Source organism: Dipteris shenzhenensis, chromosome 8 (genome assembly GCF_047967505.1).
Source record: "Dipteris shenzhenensis isolate YYH24624 ecotype China chromosome 8, Dip_SZ_1.0, whole genome shotgun sequence".
Classification (NCBI taxonomy): Eukaryota; Viridiplantae; Streptophyta; class Polypodiopsida; order Gleicheniales; family Dipteridaceae; genus Dipteris; species Dipteris shenzhenensis.
The window spans coordinates 14,658,022-14,673,542 of NC_141603.1; the positions used below are offsets into that span (position 1 = coordinate 14,658,022).

The 15,521-nt window shown below is 42.0% G+C and overlaps 1 pseudogene; it reads right to left on the minus strand.

Annotated features, from left to right (window-relative positions):
* Positions 1 to 1,262: 1,262 nt before the first annotated feature.
* Positions 1,263 to 2,518, minus strand: LOC147899166 (microbial Terpene synthase-like protein 13; annotated as a pseudogene).
* Between the last annotated feature and the right edge of the window lie 13,003 nt (positions 2,519 to 15,521).

Below are 15,521 nucleotides of genomic sequence, written 5' to 3' on the forward strand. Positions count from 1 at the left end.
GTATTACGCCTTGGGTGATGGTTAGGGATGGTTTGTGTATGGAACCGTGTGTGAGTCTCCATCTTTTATTTTGCTCCTATGAATATTATGTATATACATATACATATACGTACACACACACACACACATATATATATATACACACACACATATACATATATACATATATACATATATATACATATATATTCATACATACATATACATATATATACATATATATACATATATATACATATATATATAGACGTATATATATCTATATATATATATATATACACACATACATATACATACGTATATATACATATACATACATACATACATATATATATATATATATATATATATACATATACATACATATATATATATATACATACATATATATATATATACATATATATATATACTTTTTTTATATATTTTATAAAAATATCCCTTGTTTTGAATGCACATTGTACATTAATTTTTTGAGAGGTGAACCCCCCGAGTGCACATGCTGTAAATGCATCCCATTAATAAGCCCGTGCAAAGAGAATATAGCACACTCCGCATGCTTATAAATGCATCCCATTAATAAAGTCTATAGCTTTGATAATATTGTACAAATCCAAGGCATTTATGGATGGAGGCAGCTTAAAAGAAGTTATCCCTTCATCATTAGGAATCTGCTGCACCAAAGAAAGCACATCAACACCATCTTTGTCAGGTGAGAACAATAGTAGTTGAGGTATAGAAATATGTGTAGGTAATTACATGATAACTCATTGGAACATTCTCGATAAGGTTTCCCATTTTTCCCATCATTTGTGCATACAATTTATCTTTTGCAAATGAGGAGGAATATGTGACCAAGAATTGAATGAGTGACAAGAAATGGTGCTCGACATGCATGTTATATGCTTTTTTGGGGTGTGTATGTGTGTGTGTGTGAGGGAGAGAGAGAGATTTTCATTTTTTAAGTTATGGTGCTAAATAGATTTTAAAGAATTGATTAGCAACACCTTTTCTTTGTTCTGTAGAATGGTATAATCATGTCCTTATACACCTATGGATTCTTCTGCTAAATAGATTTTAAAGAATTGATTAGCAACACCTTTTCTTGAGCAAGGGAAATTTTACTTCATAGCACATACATAGTGAGATTTTGTGACATATAGACAGACTTACAAGATCAAATTTTCGGCTCTCATAGCCCATCCCACCCCGCTTGAACACTTAGTAGCGTACTATACCCATAAACAAAGCTGTCTTATTTCTTAGTGCTGTACTAAGGTCGACACGCCGGTTTGGGTGATCAACGTCCGATCTCGGTGAAGTAAGCTCACCAATCCATGTCGGAGCGTGAGACGATTGTTGACTCCGTGGTATCGCGCAGTTTGATAAGCCCATTCCAAGAACCCAGACATCACGTAGCCTAAGACATCCACATAGGACCTCAGCCCCTGTCTGTTGACCAGCTGATCGGAATTCAGAACCTTGTTTTGCAAACTTACAAACTTGTCGTCCAAGGTGTGTATCATGTTACTGACTTGGTATATGGACTCCTGCAGGCTGTAATTGTGGAGGATGGCAGATTTTCATATTGGCCTTCGCAAAATTCTCTCCGAAAGGATAGAAGGTCGTTCACATAGGCTATGTGATAAGCTACGAGCTCTTGAAGCCTGACAATAGCAGGATCCGCAAGAATCTCGTCCTCTAGATCCAGATCGTTACCATATTCCGCCATGATCATGAATACGTAGCCCTCGCCGCTGAATTTCCGGAAAGACTGGTAAGTTGCAAGATCGACGATCCCTTTCTCTCGGCACAACCGAGACTCCAGGAGTAAGGCGTAGAAGAAATCTTTCACACTGTTAATGAAACGCTTTTGCAGCCGTGAGGACATGGAGGAGCGGATTTCTGTCCATACATAGAGCAGCTGTTCGGACAATTGCTGTAGATCGCTGATCTTCAAGTAATTGTTGGAGGAGCAAGGCCGGCCTTCTAGCAGAGACAGGATATAGTCGTAGTACTCCTTTCCTGACGTCAAATCGTCGGCCAAAAGCAACAAATCTTCACTCAAGTCATCCAGGATGCCCAGCAAGGCGATCATCTTACACAAGGGCAATACCTTGTGATGCACCGCATCCGGCATTGCCAAACAAACAAACAATGGGCGTTCGATTGAATGAGCAACTCCTTGGATGCTTCATTTGGTGGCTGCAAACAAGCTATCAACCAAGGGTCGTAGGCCTTTCGGACAGCATCATAATGGCGATGCAATTTGGGTAGCGTCGAGCAAGGGAGCGGGGGAAGGTAGAAACTCCGTGCGTCTACTAGTTGAGTAGGAGGGGCGATTTTAGGGGGGGCATTCTGGGGATGGGTAGGGGGATGCATCTTCTCGGAGCGGTCAAGTTGAGGCAAAGTCGAAAAGGTTGGCTTATCCATGCTCTCTTGCCTGACTAATGTGGCTTGCAAAGGACTTGGAAGGCCTCAGAGTAAGTAGTGCAGGTGGAAGCACCCAGCCATACACTTATATAGGCCACTCTGTCGATCATACGTGTTGAAGTAAAGGAATTTCGGAAGCCATTTTTTAAGTGCCGACCTTCTATAATGGCATTAAATTTCATATTCATTAACAAGTTACTATGCGGTGAATAAAAGTTGCAATGCATGTAACGACTCCCAAGGAAAACCGAGAGAGAGAGAGAGAGAGAGAGAGAGAGAGAGAGAGAGAAGAAAGTAATAAGGGGAATAGAGGGCTAGCTGAAAGAGATGTGCACATTGCCATTGCCTTTTTCTGTCCTTCAGATGTTGACATTTTCTTACACCACATCCACAAGAGAGAGAGAGACAGAGAAAGAGAGAGAGAGAGAAAGAGATTGGTCGGTGGTTGGCTCCTTGTACAAGGAGTCAATATATACCCTTTCAGCTTTGGTTTTATGCACATGGCGTTAAAGGATTTTTGGAAGCCATTTTTGGCACCATGTAGGAATATCCGATCATGGAGGATGTTATCATGTGGTTTCACTCTCCTCTCAAAATTCAATTTTAATGAGAGAGAGAGAGAGAGAGATTAGTCGGTGGGTGACTACTTTTTACAAGAGAGAGAGGGAGAGGGAGAGATTGGACGATGGGTGACTACTTTTTACAAGGAGCCAATATATATAAGGAGTAAGCATATACGCCCTCTCAACGTTGATTCTATTCACGTGGAATTAAAGGATTTTTGGAAGCCATTTTTGAAGGGCCAACCTTCTATAATGGCATTAAATTTCATATTCATTAACAAGTTACTATGCAGTCAATATAAGTTACAATACATGTAACGATTGCCAAGGAAAATTAATAGAGAGAGAGAGAGGGAGAGAGAGAGAGAAAGAGAAGGAAGTACTAAGGGGAACAGAGGGCTAGAAAGACGTGTGGAAAAAGACCAATATTCCAATTTGCGTATTGGCATTGCCTTTTTCTTGTCCTTCAGATGTTGACATTTTTTTACACTACACGCACAAGAGAGAGAGAGATTGGTCGGCGATTGACTCCTTTGTACAAGGAGTCAATATATACCCTTTCAACTTTGGTTTTATGCACATGGCATTAAAGGATTTTTGGAAGCCATTTTTGGCACCATGTAGGAATATTCGATCATGGATGATGTTCTCATGTGGTTTCACTCTCCTCTCAAAATTCAATTTTAATGAGAGAGAGAGAGAGATTGGTCGGTGGGTGACTACTTTTTACAAGAGAGAGAGGGAGAGAGATTGGTTGGTGGGTGACTCGTCTAAGTCTTGGTTTTCATCAATTAGTAAAAACTGTATATATATTAACTAGTTGCGTTGTAGGACTTAGCTGTAGATTTCAGCACATGTCTTTAAATTATAGTGAAGAATAGTTTTACTCTATGGCATGAAACTTGATAGAATGACTAAAGACTCTGAATATATTACCCATTTGAAAGGATTGATAACTACAAGTAAAGTAGTAATAAGAAAAGGTTCTCTTTGTCAAATAGACTTGTTATATTTTTGCTACACATGGTTGATATAAATTTCTCTAAGCATATTGGTGGAAATAATCTCAACGAGTACAAGAGAACAAAGGCATTAATTTTTTTAAAAATCATAATTAGAATGATAATATCCTCAATTGTTTATAAATCCCAAGATCAAGTGCATTCTAGTAGTTCTTACTCAATACTCAATTTCTCTTATAACATCAATACAATTGAAAGTTGGTCTTATAGAAGCGCAGGTAGCTGATGTTCTAAATATATAGTGATCTCAGTTAGCAAGGATTCTAACAATATTAAATTCAACTTGGGTATAAACTAGGAAAACCAATACAAACTTGTATGAATGTAATGACCTCAATGAATTATCATATTTGTGGAAAGCTAAGAGTTATTGTAGGTATATATGGTCTTCAACCTATTCACTATCTTTTATTAGAAAAAAATGATGATTTCTTAACTAATAGAGATAGTAGCTTTTGGTTTCCTTCTCGAATCATACTCTTGATCTAACCTTCGATAGTTGTACTTAGTTATTCCTTACGATATTTGTTACAGATTTACCAAAGTGGTAGAACAACAATGCCATTCTCTAAAATATTACAGTTTACAAATTTAAGGTCTGTGGTGTGGTCTTAGTGGGTGACTCATGTGTTGTGGTGTATTATCTTCTTGTGCGCTTGGGATGTGCTTGCTGCCAGTCGTTGAATGACTGTGTGATGAATTGTGTGAAAGGAAGCACCTCCAGAATTTCATAGAGATGGAGGTTGGAGCCCTTGAGTTGGCACTTCCAGTGGTGCATGAGCGCACTATCCGATAACTCTTCGAAGGACTGTAAGTCCAGATACCAATGAAGATCTTCAAGAGGAGACCTTGGCGGGGATGGCATAGCTTCATCATTTGCAAGCGGCATTGGCTCTGTCTTTGGGGGGCCTATAGGAGTCACGACATCGGTGCTTTGTACAAAATATGTTGCTTTGAGCGGCATCTTGAATGCCTCATCAGGGAGGTGACTGAAGCATTTGAGGTGATGGACGGGGAAGGTCTGTGCTTTGAAGTGGTGGTGTTGGAGGCATTGTGGAGAAGTACTCGGGTAGTGTTATCCGAGGGAGAGGAGGTTGGGTAGCTTGTTGGGTGAGATCTAGTGGAGGTGGTAATGGAATATCAGTAGGGGGGGCAGTGGTATGAAAGAGGGTGATTGCATTTTGTTCTTCATCCTAGGTTATTTCTTTGGGGAGGGGAGAGGAAGGAGGGAGGAGGAGCCAGAAGGAGGAGGAGGAGGGGAGAGGGAGGAGGGAGGAGGGAGGAGGAGGAGCAAGATGGAGGAGGGGAGAGGAGGGAGGGGGAGGGAGGGAGAGGGAGAGGAAGGAGGAGGAAGGGAGGGAGGGAGAGACAGAGGGAGGGAGGGAGATCCAAAATTTGAAATTCAAATTTCAAAAAGTGGCCCCCTCCCCTTATTGATGGGGGGAGAGGTATGCTATGTGAATTGTTTCAAAATTGCTCACCAAGGACTCAAGTGAGTCTTGGAGAGCTTGTAGCACCCGATTAAACATTAATATGATTCCGAGGGGACGGTAGGTGGTGGTCTGGTAGGCCACAAGGTGTCCTTGAGATTGGACTACTTAGACTCTGCCATAGGTCTGCATCCAAGTTATGTCTCCATGTAGAATTTTGGGAGTGCAAATCCATGGCGTGAGCTCTTCGAGCTTTGCGAGTTGCATCACCTCGTCGTCTGTGAGATAATTGAAGGACTCAATGGTGATGCAGCACCAACCTTGAAAGTTGAGAAGAATGGGATGGGCGGATAGGGTTTATAGATCAGAGGGGCAAAGAAGAGATAGGGAGGTGGGCTGAAGATCAAGAGAAAAATATGACATGGCTAAGATGGGGCGGTAGTGGTCGGGATTACGATGGAGGATGGTTTGAAGGGCTTTGGGCGGTAGTGGAGTAGTGAGGTCTAGGTAGAAGGTGAGGTTTTGTGCATGAAGTGCATCAAAGTGCATTTGGAGGATTTGCATGATGGTGCGTGGTGCAAGTGTATACATGGCTAACTACGGAGACACCTCCCATACATCGTGAACTCCTAAAGCTCGCGGTCTTCCAACCTTGACTCTTCCGAGTGGCCAGTGGCATGTTGTCTCTCATCTTGGAGGGAGACAGTGAGGCTCCTCTCTTGTGCCAAGAGATTTTATAGGGAGCGGATCTGTGGTCCTAGGTCTCCTCGGTGCAGGCGTACCACTGCTCTGCGTATTATTGCTGCTCCAACGTCGTATGATGCCAGGCTGATTCTGCCTTTTCTACTTGATCCATAAACGTTTGGACCAAGGATTTGCTAGTGGTGAGGTCATCTTTGACTTTCATCAGAGTGAGCTTGAGCTCTTCCACCTTAGCCCAGTACTCTTCGGCTCGATGTAGTGCGGCTTCGCCGCTGTGACCATTGTCGAGTGGCTTTCATGTGCCGAGAGCTGGGCTTGAACGAGGTTGGAGGAGAGTTGTGAGGCTTGCTTTTGCATCCTTTGTAAGATTGTGCGGGTGACTTGCGGCAATTGTGCCATGGCTTCAAAGAGGTTCATTTCTATGGTGTCGGTGCGTGACAATTAATCTGCCATCACATATGGCTATAGCCTCCCATTGCCCTGTACTGGGGTGTGCTGAAAAATTGTGTGGTCTCTGCTAGGCTTGCCCAAGGCATGGAAGAGGTGCCTCTGGCAAAGGATGCAGTCTCCTGAGGGGTGGTGGATATTGAGACGAAGGGTGGGGCCAGGGTTGTCGGCATAGTCTCAGCTCCTGGATGGATGTTGATTTTGATGGTGTCATTGCCTTGGAGGTCTTCAATGAGAATAGGCCCTCCTTGCACCTATTTGCCCTTATCTTGAGGACCTGGCCGCACTGCATGCGTAGTTGTCATTGCACAAATTCATGGAACTGGCTTTCCTCATATGGGTTGGGTGGCTGACTTTGTTCTGGTTGCACTTGGGGACCGGAGTGGCACCTGGGATTGTCCATGCTCTCTTGGGCCTAGTTTCTGTCTCTTCGTGCTCGATCGGCATGGGACGGATGGCAGATTTCTCAACAAGTCCATAGCCGATGGGTGGATGCTGACTTTTGAGGTAGTAGAGGACCGGCATGTACAACATGGGGTTGCTGATGATGTCCCCATGGGTGCTGAGGTCCTCTCTTATTTGAATGCAATAGTAGTCAGCCCACTTCGTCTTTTGAAAGTTCACCATCCTCAGCAAGATATTGGGCACAATGGCTTGATGATGATTTGAGTGCTTTACTTGAGTGAGCCATTGCAGGGCTCTTGCTGGGTGCTCTACCTCGGGCTTGTAGATGGTGTTGAACTAGATGTGGCCTCTGTAGTGGCCTCTGCACTTGTGGTGGTTGTAGGGACATAACTTCTTTCGGGAGTCGAGGTTCTTATTTTGCTGAGAATATCTTTCTGCCACCACTGGCAGGTTGAATATTACCCACACCGTGTCTTGAGTAATTTGATAGTGGTGGGAGTTGCCTGCTGCATCTCTCAAGACACCGATTTTGGTGTTGTCGTTGTATGTCTTGGAACTCTGCCAATAACTTCATGTCCAGGTGGCATGCGAAGCAATCTGCTACTCTCTGCAAGCCTAAAAAGTTAAGGTCTTCCATGACTACTGAGTCCTGGAGAGTGGAATATGCTGCTACAGTGTGCTAGTGGAAGGTGTAGTCCCGACCCTCGAATGCGAAGCGCGAGTGGACCATGCAAGCATTTAGATCTCGAAGCTATGATTCTCCCAATCGCAAGTGTGCTTCCGAACACATGATCTTGTCCTCACCAACGGTTGGGACCGGGGTGCGCTTTCGTGTTTGATGGGAGTTGTGCCTACTGCGACTGGCTCCTCTTGAGTAGCTTGTCTGGTGGAGGTGTCTTCCTCTTGTAAGTCCTTCGTGGGTATTTTGTCTAGCATTCGAATTGTGGCTGAAGGGGTGCTCTGAGAGTCTGATGGGCCAGTGGCCTCTGGAATAGGGCGAGGGTGGAGGTCCAAGTGTGACTCAAATTCGAAAAAGTCGTGGTCAGACTCCATGGCAAACAGAAGTGGGAGTTGCATGACAAGGGAATCGGTGGATGAGGAAGAACAAGAGGACATCAATTTGTTGGTGGGAATGGAGGGGAAGTGGGTAGGAAACTGTCAGATTTTGGGAAATGTTGATAGAGTTTGGCTGCAACTGCTATGGCGATGACCTAGCTGTGTAGGCCTACTTTTATAGATTTTTATCCCCCCGATTGGTGGGATACTAGTTTGGCGACGATCGGCGTTGAATTTATGGCGACGGTTGGCAGTGAACATCATAGTATCTTTTCAATTTGCTTCTGTTTAGGTAGCCATCCATTTATGTTCCATCAAGGGTGGCTATTCAGCACGCCCCTTGGGGGGTGATCTCAGCTACATGGGAAGGACCCATACCTCGGTACTTAAGCTTATGTTTGATGTTGCAAACATTGTACAGGAGTGCCAAGTCTCCTTCTGCCAGGTCCTTGTTCTTGAGGTTGCAGTCGAACCACTTTTTACATTGAACCTTTTCTACTTGGAGAGCATAAGCTGCTTGCAACCTTGTCTCCTCTAGCTTTTCGAGGTCGACTAGCCATTCGACCAGTGCATTTTTCGTGCATTTTTCGTGAGTCTTTCCTTTATAGCAAGACGGAGGCTAGGCACTACATACTCCATTCGCAATTCTGCCTCTACCCCAAAGGCTAATTTGAAGGGGCTACAATGAGTTGCCACCTTGTAGGAGGTCTTGTAGGCCCATAACACTGCTATGAGCTTATGCGCCCAGTCGGTATGACTGGCTTCTACCGTACATGTGATAATCTTACAACAAGTTTTGTTTGATCTTTTAGCCAAGCCATTTGCTCTGGGGTAGTATGGCGTTGACATCCTATGAATGATCATAAACTCGCTTGTTAGGATTGCTATGGTTTTGTTGAGGAAGTGAGTTCCTTGGTCGCTGACTAACTCTAACGGGCATCCAAACCACGTGATGACTTGTTCATATAAGAACTTTGCGATGGATCTTGCATTAGCCTTTATTGTGGCTCTTCCTTCGACCCACTTGGTAAAGTAGTCGGTAGCTAGGATGATGTATCGAGCCCCGGTCCCCTTAGCGACTGGGCTTATGGGATCAATGAAATCGATGCCTCACTTCTCAAAGGGTTGGTCAGCTCTAGGATCTCAGTTAGGGGCATCATGTCATCCCTGTGTGGGATTTGGATGCACTGGCAGGGGTCACATCATTTGATGAATTTGGCCACATCTCCGAAGAGCGTTAGCCACCAGAGACCAGCTTGCAGCACTTTTTATGCTGTGAAGAGAAACATGTTATAGCTAACAAGTAGTGCCTAAATTTCTTGACTGCAAAGGCCATGGCAAGACCCTCTCTCACAGTCGAGACAATCGGGAGATGTCCATACTGGGGCGGTGGCTAGAGCTAGCTTGAAGGTTTCAAAGGATGTTTGACATTCATCAGTCCACTCAAAGGATACTAGCAGTTTGTATAACACGCAGGCTATGTTGGCATAGAATAGTATGAATCTTTGGTAATAGCCCATATGTGCAATAAATCATTGGACTCCCTTAGCATTGGTGGGGGGCTAATTAGTTTGATTTTATTGTGGTCTGTAGAGATTTCATTCCGGGACACTATGTGACCCAAGATGACACCATGTTTGACCCAAAATTGGCACTTGAGGGGGTTGAGGGATATGCGGTATAAGCGACACTCCTCGAGGATGAGCCTGAGATACTTCAGGTGGTCATCCCATTTCGAGTTCATGCAGATATCGTCCAAGAAGACTTCTACAAAGTCCCTCAGGTACTTGAATACCATGATCACCATACATTGGAAAGTAGCTGGGGCATTGGTTAGACCAAATATCATAACCTTGGCTGCATATACTCCCCATTTGGTTGTGAAGGTGGTCTTATGTTGATCTTGGGGGCCGATTGAGACTTGGTTGTAACCCGAAAATCCATCTAAGAAGTTATACCCTTCCTTTCCAAACAACCCTTTCTAGAACATGTTCCGTGAATGGCAGGGGGTAGTGGTCACGTCTAGTGGCTATGTTAACCTTCTTTAAATCCACACATACTTTGATTTTTCCATTCTTCTTCAGAATTATCACAATGGGCATCTGTATGCTCGATCTCTTAGATGAATCCTGCATCTATGAGTTTTTGGATTTCTTCCCTCACTATGAGTGCCTTCGAAAGAAATATTGCCCTATCATGCAAGCCTTTGAAAGTCAAGCATGAACAAGGCCATCAGGAGAGCTCCACTTGAAAAGGAATATTGCCCTACCATGCAAGCCTTTGGAGGATGTCAGACATAAATAGAATAGGTCCACCATGCATAGGGGGAGACGAGGCTAGAGATGAAGACATTCAATGGGCAAAAGAGGTAAAATGGAAAGTCGCTCAAGAATATGAAGCTGGAATACAACACATGGCATTATCATGTTTGAAATGCAATGCGACCACATTGTAGAAAGAAGAAGATAAAACGGGGAAGATGTTCATAAAAGCAAGCATGGAAAACAAGGAGCAATTGAGAAATAGGCGATGAGCAGTGGAGAAATAGCATTTTGTATGAGATGAGGCTCTTTTATGCCTACATCTAAGCATTACCAACCCAATATTTCCTAGTCAAACACGTGCCATTTGACCAATTGGCATACCCAAATTATCATGAGTTGCCTTCAATCAATCAAAGTCAATATGGCAATTGAGGGCTCCCCTTTAGGGGCAAGGGCCATATTGTCAACTCCTAATGGCATGATTCACCTACAGAACTATGATGGCGATAGGTAATTCATTGTGGTGGGTGGAATTAGACTTCAATCGATCTTTTATGCATGTGTTCAAATAATCACGAGTTCCTTTCAATGAATCAAAATTCAAGCTGAATTAATCACGCATGCCTTCACATGATGGCATCATTCCCAACCACCAAATTTAAGGCGAATTAATCACATATGCCAACCCAATAATGCCTAAATAATCATGAGTTGCATCCAATGAATCAAAATTTGAGTTGTATACTTGCGTCCAATGCATGCCAGCCATGTGGCTTCATTTCCAATGGTTGGGCCATCAAATTAAGTCTTGATGACTGGTAATTAACTGCTTACTCTATTTACTTTGCATGCAAGCCTGATGGTTATCACTCGGGGGGGTCACTCATCATATGTAACTCTATCACGTGAGTTCAACAGAAGGATATTTTTTATTTCTAAAATAAATATACTCATCATACAGAAGGCATACCCAAATTATCATGAGTTTCCTTCAATCAATCAAAGTCAATATGGCCCTTGAGGGCTCCCCTTTAGGGGCAAGGGCCATATTGTCAAGTCCTGATGGCATGATTCACCTACAAAACTATGATGTCGATAGGTAATTCATTGTGGTGGGTGGAATTAGACTTCAATTGATCTTTTATGCATGTGTTCAAATAATCAGGAATGAATCAAAATTCAAGCTGAATTAATCACACATGCCTTCACATGATGGCATCATTCCCAGCCACCAAATTTAAGGCAAATTAATCACGTATGCCAACCCAATGGAATGCCTAAATAATCATGAATTGCATCCAATCAATCAAAATTTCAGTTGTATACTTGCGTCCAATGCACGCTAGCCAAGTGCCTTCATTCCCAATGGTTGGGCCATCAAATTAAGTCTTGATGACTGGTAATTAGCTGCTTACTCTATTTACTTTGCATGCAAGCCTGAGGGTTATCAACATGGTTTTAGTTTGCATCATCATCTCGGGGGGGTCACTCATCATATGTAACCCTATCACATGAGTTTCCAGAAGGATAATTTTTATTTGTAAAATTTACAAAAAAAAATATACATAAGGGACTATTTAAAATAGTTTTGGAAAAAATTTATAGATTTGTATAGAAAAGGGGTACATTTTATTAATGAAAAATTTATAGATAAGGGATTTTAGAAATATGGCTTGAACGCATGTGGTATAGAGGGTTTATACATAGTGACCCCCTCGAGATCATCATTACATTTTTAAATTGACACCACCCCTGTACACTCCCTTGCAGTTCTTGATTTACACCCTTGCACACTCCCTTGCACTCAACCAACCAATCAAAATTCAGTTCTATACTTGCGTTCAATGCATTCCAAAAATATGGCTTCATTCCCAGTGAATGGGCTGCCAAATTAAGTCTCAGTGACTCATAATTGCTCACTCTATTTACTCTACATGCAAGTCCAATGGTGTATGCAAGCTCAATGGTTGTCATGGTGGTTGCAATTTGAATCATCATTACATTATTAAATTGATGCCATCTTTGTACACTCTCTTGTAGTTCTTGACCTTATGCCCTTGCACACTCCCTTGCACTCAACCAATCAATCAAAATTTGAGCCAATTACTTGTGTCCAATGCATGTCAACCAAGTGACTGCATCCCCAATGGTTGGTCTACCAAATTAAGTCTCGATTGATCAGTAATTAACTACTCACTCTACTTACTCTGTATGTAAGCCCGGTGGTTGTCATCATGGTTGTAGTTTGAATCATTACATTCTTCTTAAATTGATGCCACCCTTGCACCATTTTACTCCCTTGCAGTTCTTGAACTTATTCCCTTGCACACTCCTTTACACTTAGCCATCTCCAACTTCTTGCAATGTTTATCTCCTTGTGTAACTTCTATTACCTCTCACAATAGGTCCCTTTGGAAACACTGAGTTTTGCCATTTAGCCCCTCCCTAATGGAACCCTTTGGCTCGCAATCCATTCTGTCCCAAATGGATCCCCTTGGCTCACCATGCAAACCCTCCCTAACAGATCCTCTAGCTCACCATCCAACCCCTCTCCAATGGATCCCTCTAGTGGATATACTGAGTCTAACACTCACCATCCAGCTCTTACCATCTTGAAATCATGAGACATAGTTCCATCTAGCTTCAATCTAGCTCGTACCATCTTGAAACCATGAAACATGGTCCCATCCAACTTTAGAAGCCTGATATGGGTTCTCTATCAACTATATTGTCTATAATGATAAAAAAACTCTTGTCGATGATATCTTGATTGAAAAGATGCTCGGCTTTGGCAATTCACAACCTCATTACTTGGAGAAGGCATGGAGGAAAAAGGACCTTTCAGATTTATTCCTTAAAGCTTAGACTAGTAGAGACAATGAAGTTAAGGATTTGAACTTGCGATAATATTTTTAGGTTATTTCGAAGGACATTAGGCATTTCTTTCTTCATATGAGAGGAATCATGAAGTTTCGGCAAGTTGAAGAAGCAGTAGATTAACTGAACAAATGTCTAGCCTTTTTCTCAAGAGAGATCTCCAAGATATGCTAAACAACTTGAAGAATGTATAGGATGATGGCAGATCCAAACTAACATCTGAGACTGCAGAAAGATGATCTTATAGATCAATTGAGAAGGGACATTGCACAAATCCGAGTAGTGATATAGGAGCTACAAAAGTGCTTTAAATTCATGAAGGATGTAGATCAGGAAGAGAGTAGGAAAAATGCACACAACAAGAATGAGAATGTGCAATATTGGAAAGAGAAGGTGCAATATTGGGAAGATAAGAACAATGCCCTATAGTTTCGTTACAGGAGCAACATGCTGTGGCTCTTGAAAATTTGAGGAAGTCCTCCATCCTTTCTGAAACCCAAACTACTCTAGCGGTCTTGCAAGAGGTTTACGATAAAGTTGCTAAAGAATTTAAAGAGATTCAACTGTGTAGGTAAAAGAATTAGAGCTGTTGTTGTTAGTGAGAAGCAAGTGGAGCAGTGAATGAGAACATCTGCGCTCTCATGATGAGGTAGAAGGGAATCAAGAAAGAGCTTGCTCATGTACTAGGTGAGACTACGATATTGACTACCATTGTAATAGTTAAATTAGAAGAACTTCTCCTCTGATGTAGGGTTGTATGTGCACAATCTGCCATGGGTACATCATAGATGAGTGCGATATCCGATGGTCCCAGTGTGGCCACTCTATGCATGGGTTTAACTTTGGGGTGTTTGTGCATGTAAACTTTATATGCAAAGCTTGCCATAAGCTAATTCTAAAGTCATGGAGAGACCAATTGTGTCTACGTATTGCAAATATGAATTTAGAGAAAGTAGCGATTGCACGTACATTGTTCATAAAAAGAAAGTGGTAAATAATCTATGGCAATCAATAAATGTACTAATCCATATTTATTCGCATAGGATCTAGATAGGAAGGGACACCATCTATTGGGTGTACCCCTTCAGTTCTCTTTCATGCATGCAAGAGATGAAATGGGATTCAATTCAGATGTTGTTGTAATGAGATGATGAGATTGTATTTGTGATCTGATAATGAAATGAAAGTTGTCTATTTTGCATATACATGATCCCCAACTGTTCTGATTCATTATTGTTTCATGTTCTATCTGTATTGTCTCTACAATGTATAATCTCTGGTTCCTGTTATTCGTAAGATATTGTTGACGAATCTAATGATACATTGTTTATTCATTGCAACGTGAGTGAACAAAGTGTATGAATATCGTAACGCAATGAGAGGAAAGCGTATTGTTTATGCATACCCGAATTATTTTCAGGGTTTTGGATGAACCCCAAAACACTGGCGATCATGTTGAATGAATACCCTGTCAACTCCATGTTCGTATTGATGATGAAGTGATGGACTAGAATTGATGGATGGATGTAGATGTTCCATTACGAGCTTCTGCAGTCAACAATCTTGACGAATCGTATCCGTCACACCGTCTTGCAAACCAATATGAACGAATATTGTCATGAAGTTATTGATGATTGTGTTCTGAGTACCTAGGAATTGGCCTCTGCTCAGACATGAGTGTAAATTAGGTGATGCATAAAGTGTACGTCGTATCAGTTGGGGTGCGATCGTGAAGTTTTGCATCTAAACTATTTGACGCGAGTTATGATGACATAGGTGGAATGGAAGGAGCCAAGCAAAGTGTCTACATGTCAGACTCAAAAGATGAACCAGGCTCGAGTGCTCTCTGAACGTGATCTCATCGCCCAACTTCGCCAAAAGCAAAATGAACATCTACCAACCATGTTACAAGTAGAAAATGTCGGGCTGCAAGCCGATGAACCCTCACGAGTGGATGGAAGAATCCCAATGGTGTCCCAAGATGACGCTTATCTTTACTACAGTATGTAATACTTTGCAAAAGCCTTAAACTTTGTTTAAGGCTTTGCACAAAACTACAGTATCATTGAATCCATATCATTTTTCTACTTTAGCAACCAGGAAAACCAATACAAACTTGTATGAATGTAATGACCTCAATGAATTATCATATTTGTGGAAAGCTAAGAGTTATTGTAGGTATATATGGTCTTCAACCTATTCACTATCTTTTATTAGAAAAAAATGATGATTTCTTAACTAATAGAGATAGTAGCTTTTGGTTTCCTTCTCCAATCGTACTCTTGATCTAACCTTAGATAGTTGTACTTAGTTATTCGTTAT